The sequence below is a fragment of the Chamaea fasciata genome, unplaced genomic scaffold (genome assembly GCF_029207755.1).
Source record: "Chamaea fasciata isolate MVZ Bird 193981 ecotype frontalis unplaced genomic scaffold, bChaFas1.0.hap1 SCAF_3, whole genome shotgun sequence".
Taxonomy (NCBI): Eukaryota; Metazoa; Chordata; class Aves; order Passeriformes; family Sylviidae; genus Chamaea; species Chamaea fasciata.
Genome location: NW_027094088.1, coordinates 5,362,848 through 5,382,563, shown reverse-complemented (window position 1 = coordinate 5,382,563; position 19,716 = coordinate 5,362,848). Strand labels below are relative to the sequence as shown.

At 40.7% G+C, this 19,716-nt stretch overlaps 1 protein-coding gene across 6 annotated transcripts in view; it reads left to right on the top strand.

The window, feature by feature from the left end:
* Positions 1-19,716, top strand: part of MACROD2 (mono-ADP ribosylhydrolase 2) — an 866,072-nt gene that overhangs the window by 77,240 nt on the left and 769,116 nt on the right. The window lies entirely within an intron of this gene.

Genomic DNA, 19,716 nt, shown 5'->3' with positions numbered 1-19,716 from the left:
ATAAAGCTCTTCCTCCCCTGCTCTCCTCCCAGCCTGCAGTGCAGTCTGTGCAAGTCCAACTGGTCTTTCTTCTGCTGTTACATGTCTGTTTCTAGGCTCCAGCTGGAGCTTACAGCATGAAAAAGTACTTTTAATTTTTGCAGAGTTGGAAGAACAGGTAGAGAGGAGAAGTTTCAGGTACCAATCTCCAAATTTTTGGTGTGAAAAGAAAGATAATTATTACTAAGGAATGAAACCATTGTCTAATTTTCCATAATCTGATAACTTTCAGTCACTGCTAACTACGGCCTGATTTGAACAAGCCACGTAATAGTGAGCAATCATGTATAGGATTATTCAGTATGTGCTAAACATTAATTGTCATATTTGGAATGAAACAACGGAATCGTTGCTCACACACCAGAGAAGAATGCCAGCAGTTTGTATTTCAGCATGAGAATGTGCTGGGAATTGGTCCGTTGCTAATGAAAGAAGTGGGCAGAATTCTAGTTCTAATAAAAGGCTCCTAAGGACCTTCTCTCACTTGTTAGTTTTTTTGAACTTCAAAGAAAAACCTCTATGCTAAAAATATTTGCTTGAACTTAGTCTTTAATGTAAAGTTAAAATCAACACTGCCAGCACAGTTCTAACAAAGGTAGAATGCAGTGTCATCATATATTTTATTATAAGTGATTCATTGTATTATAGGTGAAATGTGTGTTTACTTCAGAGGCTGAGTATGTGACAAGGAGGAAAAAACAGTGGCCAAGAAACTTCTTATAAGGCAGAACAAGGTCTCATCCCCAGCCTCTTTTTTCCAGCACACTTTCTATGGTTCATTAAGGCAACTGCGTTCCTATAATCATAGCTATGTTTATATTTATATATTTATATATTTATTTATATATATGTGTGTGTGTGTATATATATGTATATATATATGTATGTATCTCATGGCTATAAAGAAAAACAGAAGTAGCTTCAAATGTTTCAGGGCAAAATAAAGCTGTGAATTCTGCAGATTATTGAGACCCTTAGAGACACCCACCACTTTCTCCCTTTGTTGGTTGTAGATGCTTGAGTAAAGAAGAAATTACTATTTAATATGCAGCTGTGGTCTCTGTGAGCTTACTGGGGCTGGCTGCTGCAAAGACACCTCTACCACTTGTGGCACCACCTGAGTCTGAGTTTGGAGCTGAGGTTTCTGTAAAGGGCTTTCAGGCAAACAAGTATTTTCTTTGCAAGTCTTCTTGGGAGTAGCATCTCCTGAGGAGGACTGCGCTGAAAAACTTCTGTGTGGTGGCTGTAACTCTCACCTTGGGAAAGGGTTTAAAGTATCCCCCCATTCCTAGTGATGTTTAAATGGTCTTTGCCTTCAACTGTGTCATCTGGAGAGAAGATATCTGTAAGTATGTCTTACTATGTTCTGTGACAAATTGAAGGTATAAAAGTACACCTTACTCAGGTGAGGTTTGCTTATATGTTAGTTGTAGGGAAATGAAAAGAAAATCTATGAATGAAATTAGTGGCTTTGTATTTTTTTCTAACTTCAAGATTAATCTCTTTGAATTGATAACTTGCTACTTCACAGAGAAGAGCTTAGGTTTTTTGAATCCAAGTCCTTAGTTTTGGAGGTGTGTTTTATGTAAGTATTCTTCATTTCAAATTATGACTATGAAATAGCCATCTATCGGACTTATGTGCAGCAGTCCTGTGCAGTGCTGGAGTTCTTTGATGTGCAAGCATTAAGAATAAGAGATTAACCTCTCTCCCTGGTGGATGAAGAGATTTATTGTTCATTTTTTTATGAAACCTCCTCCAGAAGTCATCAAAGTCCACGGAAACCATCCAATTTACTTCAATGGGATTTGAATGAGGAACATGATTTTTGTGGTCCAGTGTTTTTAAAAAAAACAAAACAACAAAAACTTTGCAGTAAAGTTATAATTGCATCTAGATGAGTCTCCCAAAGTGGTTATGAAGCAGCTGATGGAAACACCTTGACGTGACCAAATTCAGCATGCTACTTGTTTCTGTGTGTGGGAAAATCCAACACAACCTGGAAGTAATTAGTCTGGAACCAGCAGCACTCCCTGAGCAGTCCTTTTAAAATGAGTTGCAAATGAAAAAGCCAGAAAACCCTTAATGATAGGTATATTATTATAGGTAAATAATAGGTATATTAGGTGGGTCGTGGAAGGTGTTTTTATCAGTAACGTGACTTCCATTTTTTTCGTGTGTTTTTGACCTGTGTCATGCTGTATGTGCAGCATACTGTCATAGTGGTTGTCTTCCTATTTGATTTTTTTTCTGTTCTTTACATTACACAGTCTTCTGGGCCAAAATCTCTTTTTTTCATTAGCAGCTGGGACACTGGATTGGAATTTCTAAGCAATACTAGTTTGGGGATTTAGGCACAGGAGCCTTTGCTGTGGACAGTTTCCTGTATTCTGGCTGGGTCCTCTTCTGTATCGGTGCTGAGGAACTAAGAAATTTGAATAAAATACTAAAGAATAAAACCAAGAAGCAGCCCAGTTCAACATGGAAATGGAGATAAGTGCACACATGTTGTTCCGCAGTGGGTTTATTCCTTCTGGTTCTGCTCTGTCTGTGGTGATCCATTCCCAAGTGCAGCCGTCTCGGGGCAGAGCATCATCCTGCCTCTGATGATGTTCTGTAGCAGCTGTTTAAGGAAGACAGAAAGCTGGTAACAGCCCACCAGAGTTATGTTCCCATCTTCAAAAATGGGCTGTAAATGTATCTCCCCAAATAAAGTGGAATCACTTGTGCTGTTTCAAGTAAGGGAAATACGAAGGCAGGGTGGCCCTATATCCTGTCTTCTGTGAGGTCAGTGCTGAACGGCTGAGCTATTTCTGCTTGACCAGAGACCCTGAAAAAATAGGATGGAGCAAAATAGACAAGAAACTAAAAAACTTAAAGATGTGATTTTTTTTTTTTTTGAGAAGCAGCATGTACAAGGATGGAAGCATTCTTTGGTATGCTTTTGAAAAGAGCAATACTACATAGGAGGTGTATTTCTTAATGTGGAACAGGAAGAGGGAACAAAAGGGGAATTTCAGAAAAACGTACTGATTGAAAATCAGCATGACATAATATACTCTCTAGCTTCTGAAACAGAGAAACAAAATTAACTTTTTCAATTCTGTTATGACTAGCTGAGCCGTAATGTAATATAGTAAATCTCTCAGTATTATGTAATAAAATTAGTCAAAAGATGACAAAAGCATAAACCATGCATTAATGAAAAAGCCTAGCTGGGCTTGTATTTAAATTGGATTATGCCTGTTTGATTTATGCTGGTGTGTAAGTACACTTGGCTCAAGTGTTTGTGGAAGCATGGACAGTAGCCTCTTATTCTGTGTTTGCTGTTCCTTCTCATTGTTTGCCTTTTGTTTTTTTAACATTTGGAAATACATTACTAAATATTACAACAGCATTGTCGTTTATAGGGTAGTGGGAGTAGATAAGTCCGTTGTGCAGCCTGAGAATATAATTAGGGAGAAGGAAGAAGCCTTATTTTACTGCAGCATGGTAAATGGCAGAATTGCTAGATTGTCTTGAGCTCACTTGGCTCAGCTTAGATGCACATAAAACCCATCAGCAGCAAACTTTTCACTCAAGCAGCATCAATGCATTTTAAGAGGAAGGATTTCCTTGGTTTCATTGAGATTGCAGGCCAACTCTGCATGTGTTGGTATTTCAGAATGAAAAACATATTCAAATACCCTTTTCTTCCCCAACATAATTTCTGATGGTACCTCTAACGATGCTGTTGGTTTAAGGATGGTGGTGACTCTTTGTTCATGCATAACAGCCTGCAAGCTGTGCAGACCCTGTTAGCAGCTTTTAAAACAGCCCCCTGAATCAGGTATGGAGATGAATATCTAATTTATAGCTGTGAAAAGTGAGAGGAAACAGAGGTGGCTCTTCCAGATCAATTCCTTTCCTTCTTTCTGAGCCTCATTTCTGCTCCTTCTCCCGTCTGCTGATAAAAACACCCCTTGATGCTTCCTCAGTATATTGTTTTCAGCTGCAGCATGCAAATGCTGTCAGTGTTTTCTTATCCCAAGACACTAGAGCTTAGCTCTTCCCTGTTTCCATTCGACTTGACAGATGTGTTTGAAACCTCTGTCCTGAAGAAAAAAAATATATCCCACAGTTATGGGAAGCTGCTCTCTAACACAAGTTGTAAAGGAAGTAGCATAATGCTGTGGAAAGGATTAAAGAAATGCATTAAAATTGAGCTTTTCTTTGTAAAAATGAAGTCAGTTTAAATGAGGCAAAGAAAAGGATTGACTGTGAGCAAACATGATGTAACAGCTCTGGAATTAAATTGAATGGGCTGGGGGCTCAGATGTGTTTCTGCTTTCAGAATCCTGTTTGCTTCCAGCACTATTCCTGAATCGATTCCTGCCTTGCACTGCAGCCAGGCCAGGAGGCTCCGTGCTGTAGCAGCAGAGTGATCAGGACTGAGCCCTTTTCCCTGGTGGTGTGGGATGTGTGTCATCACACTGTCTGTTGTGGAAGGCACATCTGCCCTGTCCCTGGAGCTATGGAGCAAATCCCTGCTGGCTGTTGGGTACTCTCAGGCCTGCAGGAGGTGGGGATCCTGTGTCCCAGGGCCAGTCGGTGTGGTTTGGTGTGATGTGCCACTTGGTGTGGTTTGGTGTGTGTCCCTGGCACAGCCTGTCCTCGTGTCACCTGCCACCTGCAAGGCGTGACCCGGGTGGGAGCGGGTGGGAGGCAACGTCTGTTGACAAGGCTTCCTTGAGTGCCGCAGGGATGAGGTAACTTTGCAGGATTTAATGGGATCCAAGGCAACGTTGCAGGATTTAATGGGATCCACGTGACTCAAGCTGCTGATAGCAATCCACTGATGTATGTGCTGATGGATCTGACAGGTGCCCGGGCTCCTCTGAGCCCTCCACCCCGGCCTGCCTTACGGAGAGGCAGTGAGGTAACAACGCTCGTACCGTTGTGGTTTCAGTCCACCCACACGCACCATATGCATAATTTTTCCATAAAGGATGACTGTCGGGATATATATGATCTCAGCTTAAGACAGTTGCACGTACTCTCATTTTTCACATACAACTGTTCAGCTATATGATTTATCCAACTGAAACTAGTTGTTGAACACCCAAGCAAAGCTGATTGTTGCATTGATGGAATGCACTGTGTGATGCTTATTTAGCAAGAGTCCTGATACCTGCTATCTTACTTTTCTGCTCCTCAGTTCCAGTGGATCTCTTGTGTTTGTTAACATGAATGCCTTTACGGGAATTTTTGATAAGCGTGAGGATATCGTTTGCATTCCAAGTTAAAGATAATGCTTAGCTTTTTCAGAAGTGCTCATTGTTGGGTGACTCATCTCATTTAAGTTGGTGGTAAATCCTTCATTAGTATCAAAACTAGTGCAGTTAAGGGAGTGCACAAACAGTTTTGGAAATAATGTTCTAAGAAGGTGTCTGCTTGCAGGACTGACAGGATAACAAGCTCATTGCTTCTCTTACAATGCTAGAATTTGGCTATTTGCATAATACAGAGCAGTAACACTTCAATTTACAATTCAGGAATAAGCATTTTCAGAGAGTGGTTTCAGACACGACTGAAGTTTGTGAATGCTTCTCAAAAAAATTGAAGGTTTTTAGCACATTTTGTTTACATCAGAAAGCTGAAATTATAATCGGATGCCCAAGCCTGAAAACAGAATGTAATTTGGCATTCCTGTGTAAATGCTTCTTGAACAAGGGGAAAAACTGATACAATTTGGTGTTTAGTTGGGCATGTAATAGATATTAACTTGGTCATTCTGTACTTGCATTGTAAACTTGCTGGTTTTGTTAATTGGTTGGCTATAAAGAGAAAAGGCTGCAGTTTAGAGAGACTCAGGATAAACTTTTTTAGTTTCTTAATCAATATTTAAGGGTTGTGCTAGTACCAAAGAAGCCCTGCTTGCTTTAGAGCTGTAATAAACCCTGGTAGGTTTGAGAAGGCCTCCTGTTCAGTTGTGCACTTGTCGCAGCTGAACGATATTGCTGGAGTTTTTCCCCTGGTTGCTGTGCTGGTCTTTTGGTTTGAAGTGTGATATAAAGCACAGGGTGGGGCCTGGGAAGCGTTTGGTGGTGATGCTCCTGGGCTGCAGGAACGTGGATTGTGGTCTTCCCTGATGCCAGGGGAGCTGTGTGAAGATGAATGTAGGAGTAGTGGCAGCTCAGATGTGCTGACTGAAGAGCTGCATCAGGAGATGCAGAGCCGAGAGAGAGATAGACGGTAAAGTCACGTATGATGTCTGTGATCAACACGATAAAAACTTGCTGAGGAGTAGCTTGGATTACAAAGGACTTTCTGCCTCTTTCATGTCTCACGATAATTAAATGGTCCATTTTTATTCAACTTCTTTCAAATGGGGTTCTAATTAAGCAATAACTAATGAAATATGAGATGAGGCAGATCTCTGCTGGTCAGAGACGTGCCCAGGGCAAAGTTTAAAACAATTTTGTAAAACTTGTGTTTGAAACAAAGCAAAAATATTTATTAGTGAAGCAAGAGATGGATTCTGTGAGTGTAAATGCAGATTGAATTAATTTTCTTAGTGTTCTGCTGAACTGAAAGAACATAAAATTCAATATGTATTCCTTTTAATGTGGTTGCGATATCATCACCGCAAATTTCAAAAAAATGCGTTTGTAACCAGATAAGAAGATGCTATCAGGCCCTTCTAATTTTAATTAAGGTTCAACCTATTGGAGGAATATATATTTAAAGAATTAATTAAAATGCTGTTCGCTTTACAAGAGATATCAGTATAGGAAATTAGCTAATTGCAGTATCATAGGGGATCTGTGCTTTGCAAGCTGTTTTGTGATGCTAAGAAAGCATCTTTGGGTGGATGAGAGGGACATCTTGGGGGAACCGTGACAGTGACCTTCCTTCTGGGTTAGTTTGAGTAATAGTGGTCACTGAGTTTGCTGCATCTGTGTGTGTCAAACAGTGTTATTTCAGCTTTTGTTTTTCTTTGGGGTGGGTGGCTGGCACACATGCCCAAAATACTTGAGATAATTGGACGTAATTTGATTGCATCATGGTAATCCTGTCTCCTGCAAGAAGGGCTTTTGAGGTGGTTAAGATACCTTGAAAGACTGGAGTCTTTCAGTGCTGTCATGCTTGATAACCTTTTTATCGCTGCAAGTTTGTGCGAAGGTACTGCTGGAGCTCCTCAAAGATCAAATCGTGCTTTATTTAATATTTTCATTAGCAGCCTTTACAGAAGAATTAAAAGCTTGCTAAATAAATTTGCCAACCTCAAAGCTGAGAGACACTGGCAAGGCGGGGGAGGACAGGATTATGAAGTGAGAAGAACTGCTTTCCTCTGCCATTAATTGGTTTCAGGAGAATGTCATGAGCTTAAGGACAGACAATATGAATTCCTTCTATAAGCTCGGCATCACCATTTGGGAGCAGGAAAGGATGAAGGTGTCCTATCTGTACTTAGGAAGATGAGTTTAAACAGCCACAGGTCAAGGAAGGGTAATTAGGATAATGGTGAAAGGATCAGCCAGCATTTTACCAGTAGCCTGGAAGAACTTGGCTTCGGCCTAGAAAAACATAAGCTGAGAGAGGAATTAGGATTGTTTTTTGTAAGTTTATGGTAGAAAAAAAACCCCAAGCAAACCACAATTATTTAAGCTAAAGGATGGCTTTCGAAGGCTGCATGAGGTATGAATATGGACTCCACTTCATCTGGCAGTCAGGTGATTTTTCACCCTTTTTCGTGCTTCCATGGGCACGGTGCCTTGAGCCTTTGCTAGTTTTGGCAAACCCCAAGGTCAAGTGTTGGAAGTGTTTCCCCCCGACAAAAAAAGAGCACATTTATTGGGAGCTTGCTTTAAATGATTTCTTTGAAAAGAAAGAACAAAGCTACTAGGGGAGAAGTACTTTAAAAGGGAACTTAATGCCTAGGCAGCCCTGTCTTCTTTAAGAATTTAGTGCTGCTCTTGGTGGGTGTGTGGATGCGCCAGACGTCTTCCAACACCTCTGAGTAGGTGCCAGTCTGTCAGATGAGCTCAACTAAAATAAACCTTTCTCCCACTCCCTGCCTGCTATCAGCCCTTTGAGAGAGAATTGCCTTTTAAAATGTACTGGGGTGTTCGATGGGCTTTTATTCTGTGGTTTTAAGCTAGTTTTGAAATGAGCAGAGAGGAGGTGAAAAATGTTAGACGCTTTTAACACTCATTTAATGATCTCATCCTTTGAGCCTGTTTGTGGAGAGGTGGCTTATCTTGAGCTGTTCTCTCCTTTCCTTGTCTGTTTTCCAGGAGAATGTCTCCTATTGTGTTTTGCCAATAACCCTTTTTAATAGGTCAGTGTAGAGTATCAATGAGCTTTTACACTGTGGTTATAAATGTCACGTGTTTTTCTAAGAGTAGGAGTGGGAAATAGAAAATATTGCCTGGATTTGTTCTCTTATTTTCAACAGCGTGAAACAGTTGATCTTCCGATTTAAAAAAAGCTTTGATCAATCAGAGCCTTTTAGCTTTTGTTATTTAAAATGCACTCCTAAAGACCAAGCATCACAGCACTTGCCTTCATAAGCACCTGCTTAAAGAAAGTTGAAAAAAATATAAATTTGCTGTGAAATAGATGTGTCTGCAAGGAGACAATTTTGCAGGACAACCTGCAAATAAAAGTTGAGAGCTTTTATTTGTCTCGTGAACTCACAGTATGTTCACTTGGCTGCGACGAATCTCTGCTTGCAGCACAGCAGAGCTTTGTCATCTCCTCAAAAAGCAGCAGAATTAGTGCTGACAGAGGCATAAATGTGGCAGGCTTGGTTTGTACCAGGAGTGGCCAGCACGACTGACTTGGTGTAACGTGTCCAAGTGTCCATATGGGTGGCAGGTCTAAGAAAACACATTGTGCAGCCCGGAAAACAGCAGAGTGGGAAAGGGACGCCGTGGTTTATAGAAGAGAGGTGGTGGCAGCTCTCCAAGGCTCCCACTCCTGCCTCCTTGCCAGTCTGAATTGCAGAGCTCCCCAGTAATGTCATCCTCCAGAGTTTCTACAGTTTAATTCCCTCCAGCAGCAACTGCTCCAGCACAGCGTTGCTGCTGGCAAGGCGAGGTAGCCCTGGTGCTGTCACTTCCATTTCGTTTTCAACTGCAGTTACCTTAGTAAACAAAGGGCTGAACATCTGCAGTTTGGCTTTATCAAATGGCCCTATAATGCTGCAAACAAAGGAAAGGGAAGTTAAAGCATTTGAAAGTAGCTTTTAATAAATTAGTATTAGTATTGTAATTTGCTCAGTCTTTACTTTTGGCTGCTTAGGAGATACTGCTTGGAAGACCTATTTTATCAAAGGAATGATGACGCTGTATACAGAAAAATATCTGGCCACGTGCTTGTATCTTTATTTTAAAGGACAAAGATTAATGAAATGTAATTTAAAAGGAAAAAAAAATTATTATTATACATTCTGCTTTCAAATAAAACGGAGAATAGATTTAGAGCACTAGTTCTTCCATTTGTACTCTGGCTATACAACATGTGGTTTTGAGAGATCAGGGTAAGTGTCATGTAAAGAGTGTTCTTGAATGGCAGAGTAAATATCACAAATTCTGCAGCGTTAAACAGACAGTCTGATGTGGACTTGCATGGATTTCAGTATTGTGTGGCTGACTTCATACCTGGTTAGTACATTTTGCATTCCTCTGGCATGTTGTGCTGATTCCTTCTATTGCTGCTACAGCTGAGCCAAAAATTACTGGTCCCTTTCAAACTGATTAGAAGAACGTTTAAAAATCATTAGTAAAGGATGAATGTTACAAAAAAGGCCTTACAAAGCACATTTTTTAAAAAAGACTGTTCTGGACACAGAATATTTCCAGTTTTTTAAATAAGTTGGAATGTGTAAGTTGATCACTATGGTTGGAGGGAGTGGGCAGAAATGGTGTTTGTTTTTTCTTTGCCTGCTAGTTTTCTTCTAACATGAAATACCTGCAATTAACACTGTTGCCTTTCCCCATATAGGAAATCCTGGGGTTTTTTCCTAGGCAGGTACAATGATCACTCCTGCAAAACTGTCGATTTAACAACAAATACCCCCAGCACTTTGCAGTGTTCAAGGAGCCTGCATCATCAGCATTTAATAACGTACCGCAGGTATTAAGTAGTGAGTGTTTTTTTTTTTTTTTACCGTTAGAGTAATAGTCAAATCTGGGTCAGCTCCCAGAAGAATAAGAGTTTAAAGGTCTTGGACAACTTCCTAGTGTCCACTAGTATGAATTGGCTGCTTCCCTGTTGTGCTTCAGTGGCTCAGGGAAACATTGGCAGGTTTTCATGCGCTCTCCCTGTCCTGTGTGCTGAGGTTGCTCATCCGTGGGCTCACAGTGCTGCTGCCCTCCTTTGAAAGAGAGAGATGCTCCAGGCTGGCATGTGGCATCTGTGGATTGATAACAGAGCTGCTTTTAGATGTCTATCCTGCACCTCAACTGGTGATCCCCCCCCAAATTTATTCTGTTTACTCAGACCAGGTCATTGGGATGCATAATGTCCTAAAATAACCCTGGTGCTACTGTTAATTTTTCTGTTAACAGACCCCCCCCAAAAAAAGCAAACCAGATCTTGCAGAAGATGGGTCTTCTATCTTGGAAGTGTTCGAAAATGGCTGTGGGAGCTCAGGACCACTCCTTGCCTCCCTTTTCTCACTGCTATTGAGCAGAGTACAGCAATAATACAGCGCTAACCTGCTCAGCCAGATGGTAAATGTCATAGAGAGATCTTCATGTTTGTTTGCTGTTTTTTTTCTTCTGTGTAAGGTGAAGTAAACTTCAGTAAATCTCTCATCTGATCACGGAGAATAAATTTGATGTTGCTTTTGGGCATACTTATTCCGTATCCTCTTCCTTACTTGTTTTCAGGACATAAGTGACACTAATTTGCACTTGTACAGTTCCTCTGTCTTGATTACCGAGCGGGCTGGATGATGTGGAGATTAGCGATGACATTTTGAAAGACCAAACGCTTGCCAGCGTCTTTAAAATTCCCTACTTTTCCTTCCTTGTACGATCAAGCCCTGAGGGGAGATGTCAGAGGCAGCTTCCTGCAAATGTGAAAGCATTAGAAAACATGATCCCTGGCTTGTCTGACAGATGAAGGTTTATCCCAGTGTTTTTTTTTTTTTTGCAAAGGAAGCAGAATTGGCTGTCCGCTGACCAGCCCTAGCACAGGTAACAGCACCTGCCAGAGCTCCTTCTCAGCAGGAGAAAAAAAGTTTTCTCCCCTCCATAGTGGCATTTTAGCTGGTGTAAGATATGGGAACAGAGACCTTGGCAGGTCTCCACCCCCCGTTAACACCTAGCATGGGTTGTTTCCCTATCCTGAAGAATTTTGCTTCATTCCTGAGGAAGGCTCAGGCATGTCCTAGATGGGTTCCTCAGCTGATGATGATGCACCTCAGCAGCTTCTGTTTTAAGACATTTCCTCTTTAATATCCTTAAGGCCCAGTTTATAGCAGCACTGTAGAGATTTCCATGAATTGAGTATGGGAGACTTCACTCATCACTCACATATTGACTTGCAAACCTCAGAAAGAGGTCAGTGTTGTGGGAGTTTGACCTAATAACTTCCCTAGAGCTGCTGAGCAAAGCCGAGTAAGAAACATTTTGAAGAGTTAGATTTATTTTCTTTTCCTGAAACTGTTGCCACAGAAATCTTTGCATCAGTCAATTGCTGCAAAAATTTTGCATAATCCAAACCAGGCTTTTGTTAAAACTTCACTGGTATCCTTTCAACCCACTGAATGCGTTTTAATTGATTTGGCGGGATTATACTGAAGGATAAAGTTAGTCTTTATTAGCACAAAGGAGAACAGTAGGTAATTTCAAATTTTATTTTCTTTTATCTAAAGAAACCAGCAGCATCTAATGTAGCAGTGAGTGCTTTCAGTAGTGTTAGGTATTCTGTGGAGGAAAAATAAAATACCTGTCAGAAATATGCTGATGATGGCAGCCTGCCCAGAGCTGAACTCATTGTAATAAAACCTCCTGGACTGGAATGGGTGCCCCATGCTCCTCGCCTCCCAAGCTGTTTCTGCAGTGTGAAACCCACAGCCAGCAGCCCTCGGGCCTGTGGGGCTCCTGTCCTTTGCAGGAGGTGTCAGCAGGGCCATGGCAACGGGGGCTGGAGCCCGGAGGAGCTCAAAGAGTGGGATTAGAAGAGCTTACATCCTTTGACTGTGTACCGGATCACTGGACTGAAATCACTTTGATAGGTGCTTTTGGAGGATTTTGCAGGGTTGGTTGTTTTTTGATTTGTTTGGGGGTTTATTTGAAGTCCCTGAGACTGGGCTGCTTTGCTCCCTGGTTTTGCAGCAACACCAGCATTGAGTTTAAAATGGATATTAAGACAATCCAGCTTATTCTGACTCTACCAGCGGGGTGCTCCTTCATGGGGATGCAGGATATCACCTTCAAATCCATATCAAAGAGAGAGACTCGCTTCCCCTCCCTTCCCAAAGTGGTGTGGTTGCTTTGGGAACAAGATGTGTTTCTTGCATGAGCAGGTCCTTTTGTCAAAATAGCTGCATTTGTGAAAGTTTTGTGATTTTTTTTTCCTTTCAGTAAAACAAAGAAAACCTCCCTGCAGCATACAATAGCATCCTTTTCCTCCAGTTAGCATCCCAGTATAATGTCTTTGTCCTTTCCCTCTCACATCTCTAAGACCCTAAAGAAAACTTTGACAAACCACTTTTTTGCATTTTTAGTATTTAACGACTAAAATGATATAAGTGTTAAAAACGTCAGTTGATAACACAGGGAAAATGGGAAGGGAAAACGGGTGGGAACTGGAATGCACAGCCAGCCATTTACTTCTGTGCAGAACATGTTTTGAGAAACACTGGGGAGGTCCATAATGAACATGTGCTCATCACAGAATTGGGTATGAAGTCATATAAACAAAACTTTTAAAACTAATTTTACAGCTAAAGCTGGGCATTACATCAAATCTTCCATGCTTGAAAGATAAGCTACTTGTTTGTTTTTTTTTTTAAAGAATAATGTATGATAGTCATAGATTTCAGAGTTTGGGACAAAATGTTTTGGACAAAACACAGAAATTTAGGACAATTTGACTATTTTTACAAAACCGGTCCCTATTAGTTTTGTTCAGGTGTATTTGGCTCCTTTTAATGCCTCTGTCTGTACCCAAGGAACACTCTGATGAGTGCAGCTCTGTCCCTAGGCCAGGAGATAATAAAAGATGCGAGCATTTCCTGAGACAGATAAGTCATGATAAACCAAGTAGCTGTTCAACATAATTCAATTCTCAGTAGCAGAAATGTGATTTCGTGATATTGCACCTCTCCTCCAAAATTCTCTTTAATTGATCTTGTTTCTTTTGACTTCTTAAATTCATATATGGAACACAGGAAAGTAACAGTGATAAGAGCAACTTCCTAGGAACATATTCTTATCTTGTTCCCTCACCCTTAACATCATGTATGTGTAAGTTCAGGAAATAGTGGAGATTTCCAGGGAAAATATTTTGTGATGTGCCTGCCCTGGATTTAAGTGCAAACTCTTTAAGGAGGGTTCAGCATTCTTCTACTATGTATCAACAAGTGCAATTAGCAATGAAGAGGTTTTTACATGCCTAACACACTCTCAATGAAGTTTATTTATTTAACAAAGGAAAAAAGAAAAAGAAAGAAGAGCTTAGAGATGGTGGTCGTCCTGCTGGTGCTCAACTTCTTTGTCCCTTGAAGGAACTTACAAATTTTCCTGTAGTGAAAAGCACCAAGGTTTGTAACTGGGACAGGTGAGGAGGGTCTGTCTGAGATAGCCATGGTGGAGCTGCTGAGGTCCTACATTGCAGTTCCATCTCTGCCTTTTTTTCCTTTATCCAAGGAAATTGTACGAGGTCAGCAGTTTAGCTCCCCCAGTGATATTCTCCTGACTGCTTACTTCACTGGGCTGCAAAGCGCTGAATTTCAGCAACCAGAAAACCTTCCGAGACCTGGAAGTACTGTGGTGTTTTTCTTAATTTTTATTTCAGCATGCTGTATTTAATTTCTGTATCAGGGAGAAATGAAAAGGTTTTTAGTGGATGAAGTAGGTTACATGCCATTAAGGAGTTCTTAAGGGAAAATAATTGCTTTAAAGCCATTAGGTGGAGGTTCTGTGTTATCAGCTAACACCTTAAAATTGTATTTATTCACTGGGTTAGCATTTCCTGTTTATGGCTTTCTTTCTATTAATGAGCTCATGTTCCTTGTGGGCAGTAATTTATTCCATCAGGCTTTGGAAATAAGTGTCTTCAATGTTTCTTGAGAAGATTACTGAAACCAGGTAAACAACCAAACTACCACAGATTCTGGACCTATCCACATTCTTACATTGTTGCTCAAACTCTGTAGAAAATGAAAATTTTGAGGAGGAGTGCAATGCAAATAAGTTGTGTCTGTTAAATGCAGCTTAAAAAGGGGGTGAGTATATTATACACACAATCAGGAAGTGCATAGGGTTTACACAGCCTTCTGTTTGGGATGTAGTTCTGGAATAAGGGTTAAAACATCATTTCTTAAATCCTCTGCTTTGTCAGCATTCCTTGGTAGAAGGGTATACCTTGTTAAAAAGTGTCACTTCTGTACTTCCTCACTGAATCCATGAAAAAAAAAACACTTAAGGAAGCCAAATTAACACCACACACACAAACAGGTAGCTGAAGATGATGTGTAAGGCAAGGAGACTTTCTCTCACTGCCTGTTGAAGCTGCTGATGTTTGGTCCAGTAATTTAGGAAACTTTGCGAATACAGCAGCCTCACAGGTGGACAAAGGCTTAGATTTGCTGTGGCCTCCTGTGTGTAACCCAGCCTGAAAGGCAGCCATGCCTGCATTATGGAAATACAACTGCTCGTGTGCACCTCAAAGCTTAGACGTCCCCAGTTTTCATCTTACAGTAGTGAAAACACATTTCATTACCTTTTTGCAATCCTTGCAATAAAAGCAAGGCTTCAAGTTAAAACCCTGGAAGGCATTATTGTGAGGTGAGATGGGACAGCAGAGTTTGTGGGGACATCTTTTGTCACACCAACACCTGCTATGTCTGAGGGCATTCATTTAAAATTATCCACCAGTTCACTTTTGTATCCCATTAAAAACTGAAAGATTTGCAGTAAAATTATTCATTGTTCTTAATCACAAAAACCCCCCCCCAAAACCTAAAACAAACAAACAAAAAAACAACAAAAAAAAACCCCAAGAAAAATTATTAAAAACAAAACCCATCCCCACATCCCCAAAAACATCTGTTTTCATGTGGAAAGCCTGGCAGGCATTTATCAGGGACCAAGGCCACTGGAGGAAGCGGTATTACAGAAATCGGATGTGCAGTTCTGAGCGAAATAAATTTTTAACTCTTTTGCATAAATTAGGGACATTAAATTATGCATAGCGTGCATAACTCCATCCTTTTGTAAATGATGTTCCCACAGTTAGTGATGAAAGAACACGGCGCAGGCCCCTCGAGTTTGAACAATTAGACCTTCCACAGCTCTGTCTATAGATAGATATTCCTTAAGCTCAGCCAGGGGATGGGAGCCTGTGCTAGCACTTGGGTATGATCTGCTCCCTGTTTTTGATGACTTAAGAGGGCTGTTCAGGACAGAGTATCAGCCTATATGAACACTATCAACCAGCTTGAACAAGTCAGATTATTTAATTAGCCCTATTAAGACCATTCTATTTTTAATTTATGAGTGTTCTTGCTAAGCTTAGAAGGTCCAGCTTCAGATTTTTTTTTTTTTTCAGCTCATGTTGTTAATCTTGAGGGGTTTTATACTGTGACTCCATTACATTTTCATCCTAAGGAAACAAAAAGGGGCTCTGAAAAGCAGTTGAAGTTGGGAAATTCACATCTGCAGTCCCAACCTGCAGGTTTCAGGCACAGGGCCCATTTATGATGGACGTTTGCTTGCTTGCCAAAGTGTGTATTGTATGCCTTTGCCCTAGACCATCAAAAATCCAGAGGATGTTTATTTAACACCCATTTGAAGTGTCTTGGTTTCCCCCCAGGGGAGAAATGTTCCTCAGGCATCACTTAAAGGCTGCCACGCTGTGAGTATCTTACTTGATGGCCTGTGCTGAGAAAGGAAGGTGAAAAGGAAGGTGATGCTTGTTTTGAGCATCCGCTTTGCCACCCTTTCACTGAGATCCACATTCGGCTTTGATCTAGGTTTTTTGAGAGGAGCAGGAAATTATTTGATGAAATAACTATTAAATCAAACATTCATGTTTTACCAAAAGGAAAAAAAAAAAACTTTTAAAGCAGTTGTGTCCAGAATTTAATACTTGTGTCATGGTTGTACCTTCAGAGTGTTTGAAAGGGCTCTAATTTCATCACAAGGGTGGGACTCTTATCCACCACCCCAAAATTAAACTAATTTGCAGAGAAAAAAACCCAAAAAGCTAAAATTCTGATGTCTGAATTCAATCAATGAGCTTTTTCTCTCTGATGCAATCACTCTGGACTTGTTTGGAAGATGAAAACTCCTCAGGCATGGAGTAACTTTATGCTTTGAAAACAAAAAAAATATCACTGATAAGGTTAAGTGCTGGCCTGTGGCTTGAAGCTCTGGCTGTTCTGGTATCAGTAAAGAAAAAGTTAATTAAAGAAAGATCAGTCCCAAGGTGATGCTGAAACAAAATATGGATTTGGAAGTAAGGCTAAGGCGTTTTCAAAGTGGAGGGTACCCGTGTGAATTATGGTTCTGCCCAAAACTATCTCAAACAAACGTGGTTTGGATAAATCCAGGCAGATGGCATCTGCCAGCTCACTTCTGAAGATCTTACCCAACTTCAGCTGCCAGGTGAGTGTGCAAAATTTCATCCTTTTAGCAGGGAAGCCTATATATATATATATATATATATATGCTTTAATGCATTATGTCATCAGTAAATTATTTAATAGCAAATAAGCCTTTATTATTTTTGCTCTTCCTTTATTGCATTTGCTGCTCTACATTCAATATGTACAGCATTGGCACAAGATAGCTTGCATGCTCACTAGTGCATTAACGGGAGAGATGGAAACTCTGTTCCAAGACCATAAAATTTGGTACTGTTAAAGCCAGAAGAAAAATAAAAAAACCAAAACAATCAAAAAACCCTAACAGTTGCTGCACATCAGGCTCTGGTAGAAAGCTAGGAAACAACAGCTTATAAGTGAAGCAAGTTTCTTACAAAACCATGGAATATACTGAGTTCAAAAGACCCATCAGGATCATTGAGTCCAACTTCTGGCCCTAGTTCTGGAAGGTGCCAAGACGAGACAAAATTAATAAGGTTTCCAAAGTACCAGGGTGTTTTTGGAGATAGCTTTCAGGTTAAAACAGAACTGTGGGCAATTCAGGATAGCAATATAAATTTAAAAAGGGCATAGTATTTGAATATGTAGAATACTGATCAAGTGAACTCACATGGGTTGAGGTAACACTGAAAAAACCCCACCCCTTGCTCCACAGTTAAATATTGAACAGTACACAGAAGTAACATGGAATTCCAAAACTGAGATAAATTTAATGTGGGTTAATGTTGTTTTGATAAACGTGTTGAATGAACTGCCTACTGCAGTAATCTGCTTTACCTGCACTATACCTGTCTAACAGAAGGGGTTTCTGATGGTGCTGGGGAGCATTGCATGCAGCAACTGCAGCTCTAGGATAAGGAGCAGTCTTCAAGAGACAGGCCTGACATGGAGAGGAATAGAAATTTGTATAAACAGCCAAAGGAAAAAACTACAGAGTTTAGTCTGAAAGCAATCTTTCACTTGCCAGATTAATTTCACATTATGTGTGTGGGGTAAAAGTTGCTGTAGAACCCGAGGAAGGTCTTGTACACTCCCGTGTGCCATTTTTTTGCATTGACATCACACGTGATAAGAGGACACCAGCTCTCCTGCAAGCCCGACCAGGTTTCCTGAGGCAGACAGAGCCTTGTCCAGGTTTTCACTCTTGCTGGTGGAAGGTGAAGTAAGAACAGCTGGGTTTGAAGTAGGAACAACCGGGTTGATGTACTGAAGTTGCTTTGGATTTGTACCCTACTGCCTCACAGATAAAATGTCACATGAAAAGTCGTTTTACTTTAGACGGTCATACAATTATCTCTTCAAATGCCAACTTTTTAATACTCTTATGACCTTGTGTGGCATCACTGGAGTTGGTACATGCCATTACCAGGCACTTCTGGCTTAGGTGCCTCAGAAAGCAAAGTAGTCACCGAGTGTCATTTTACCTTTTTCACAACATAAATTTGGAGCCAGCTGGGAGAGAGGTTTTTAAGTAACTTGAAAACCCAACAAAACCTGTTTAGTTTTGTTACTGGAGAACTGCTGGCATAGAACTAGGCTCTTTGGCCAGTGACCCAGCCATGAAATGGGCTCAGATACCAGGGATCCATCCCCCTGTGTGAGAGCAGACGAAGAACAGGTCTATCCAGTCCCTCTGTGTCATTTCACTTTCCCACTCATTGCTTGGGAAGCTTTTTGCACATCAACATAATGAGGCTCCACATGCTCAGCCTTCACTTCTTGCCCTTCCCTGGATTGGCACCAGATGGGACAACAGAGCAAAATAATCTTGTTGGGTGCATTACACTGAGCTGAGCACGCTGTTGGTTCAGCGTTACACTCCCCTTTCCATGGATCCAATAATGCTCCATGCAAAGGAGAAATGGTTTGTATAAGGTCAGTAAGGCAGCACAGTGCTGTGCCTCCCCTGCTCAGGAAACTGCAGGAGACATTTTTGAAAGTGATGCGTCAACAGCTCCACGGTACAGGGAGTTTGGAAAGGAACTTCCCTGGGCACATCTGGAAAGTGAGGATGAAAAAAAAAAAGCGTGTTACTGGAAATTTTGGGTCTGCGTGGTTAGATGGATCCCTGGTAGGAGATTCATTTGCAGGCCGATTGCTGAAACCATCAGTCTCAGGGTTGGTCACTCTTTCTTCTTTTCATCTCTCATTCTCTACTCCTCTTAGGGAAACAGGCAAAGCACCACTAATATTCTCACAGAATTGAATTACATTTGGTATACATTCCTTCTTGTCTGAGATACTGTCTGAAATATTAAATATTTTTTATTTGCTGTCTCTTTTAAAAACTGTATTTTAGAGGGCTGCAACTCCAACGCCTTCCCTCCCTTTCATTGTTCACACTGTTCACTGTTGTCAAAACTTTTTTCCAAGTAGTTAATAATGAGGAAAACCTTCAAGTGTAATACTGCTAACCTGAACACAGAGAGAGGTGAAGCTCATGACCTGAAAAGCAGTAGCTTCCGAGTGGGTTTCTTATCAGTGCACTGCAGAGGTGCAGCATAATTTTGAAGTAGTTTTTCAACTTCATTCATGAATAAGACCAGTATTTTTCATAGTTAAGTTATGTATGAAAAAGTGGGTATTTTATTATTTCCTTTTTTCTTAGCTTTTAAAAGCTTGATACATGTAGCGTTGGATCAAGGCACACACAAGACTGGCCAAAGGGCGTACAAAGCACTTTGGTTTTTAGTTGAAAAAACAGAATGATTATTGCAACAGAGTGGCTTGGGGTTTAAACATGAAATAGCTCATAGTTCAGCAGGAAGGCAGAAAGAAACATGTTACCTTACAGATTTACCAAGGAATTTCTGGATAACTGTGACAGTAATGGGCAGTATTCCTGACTG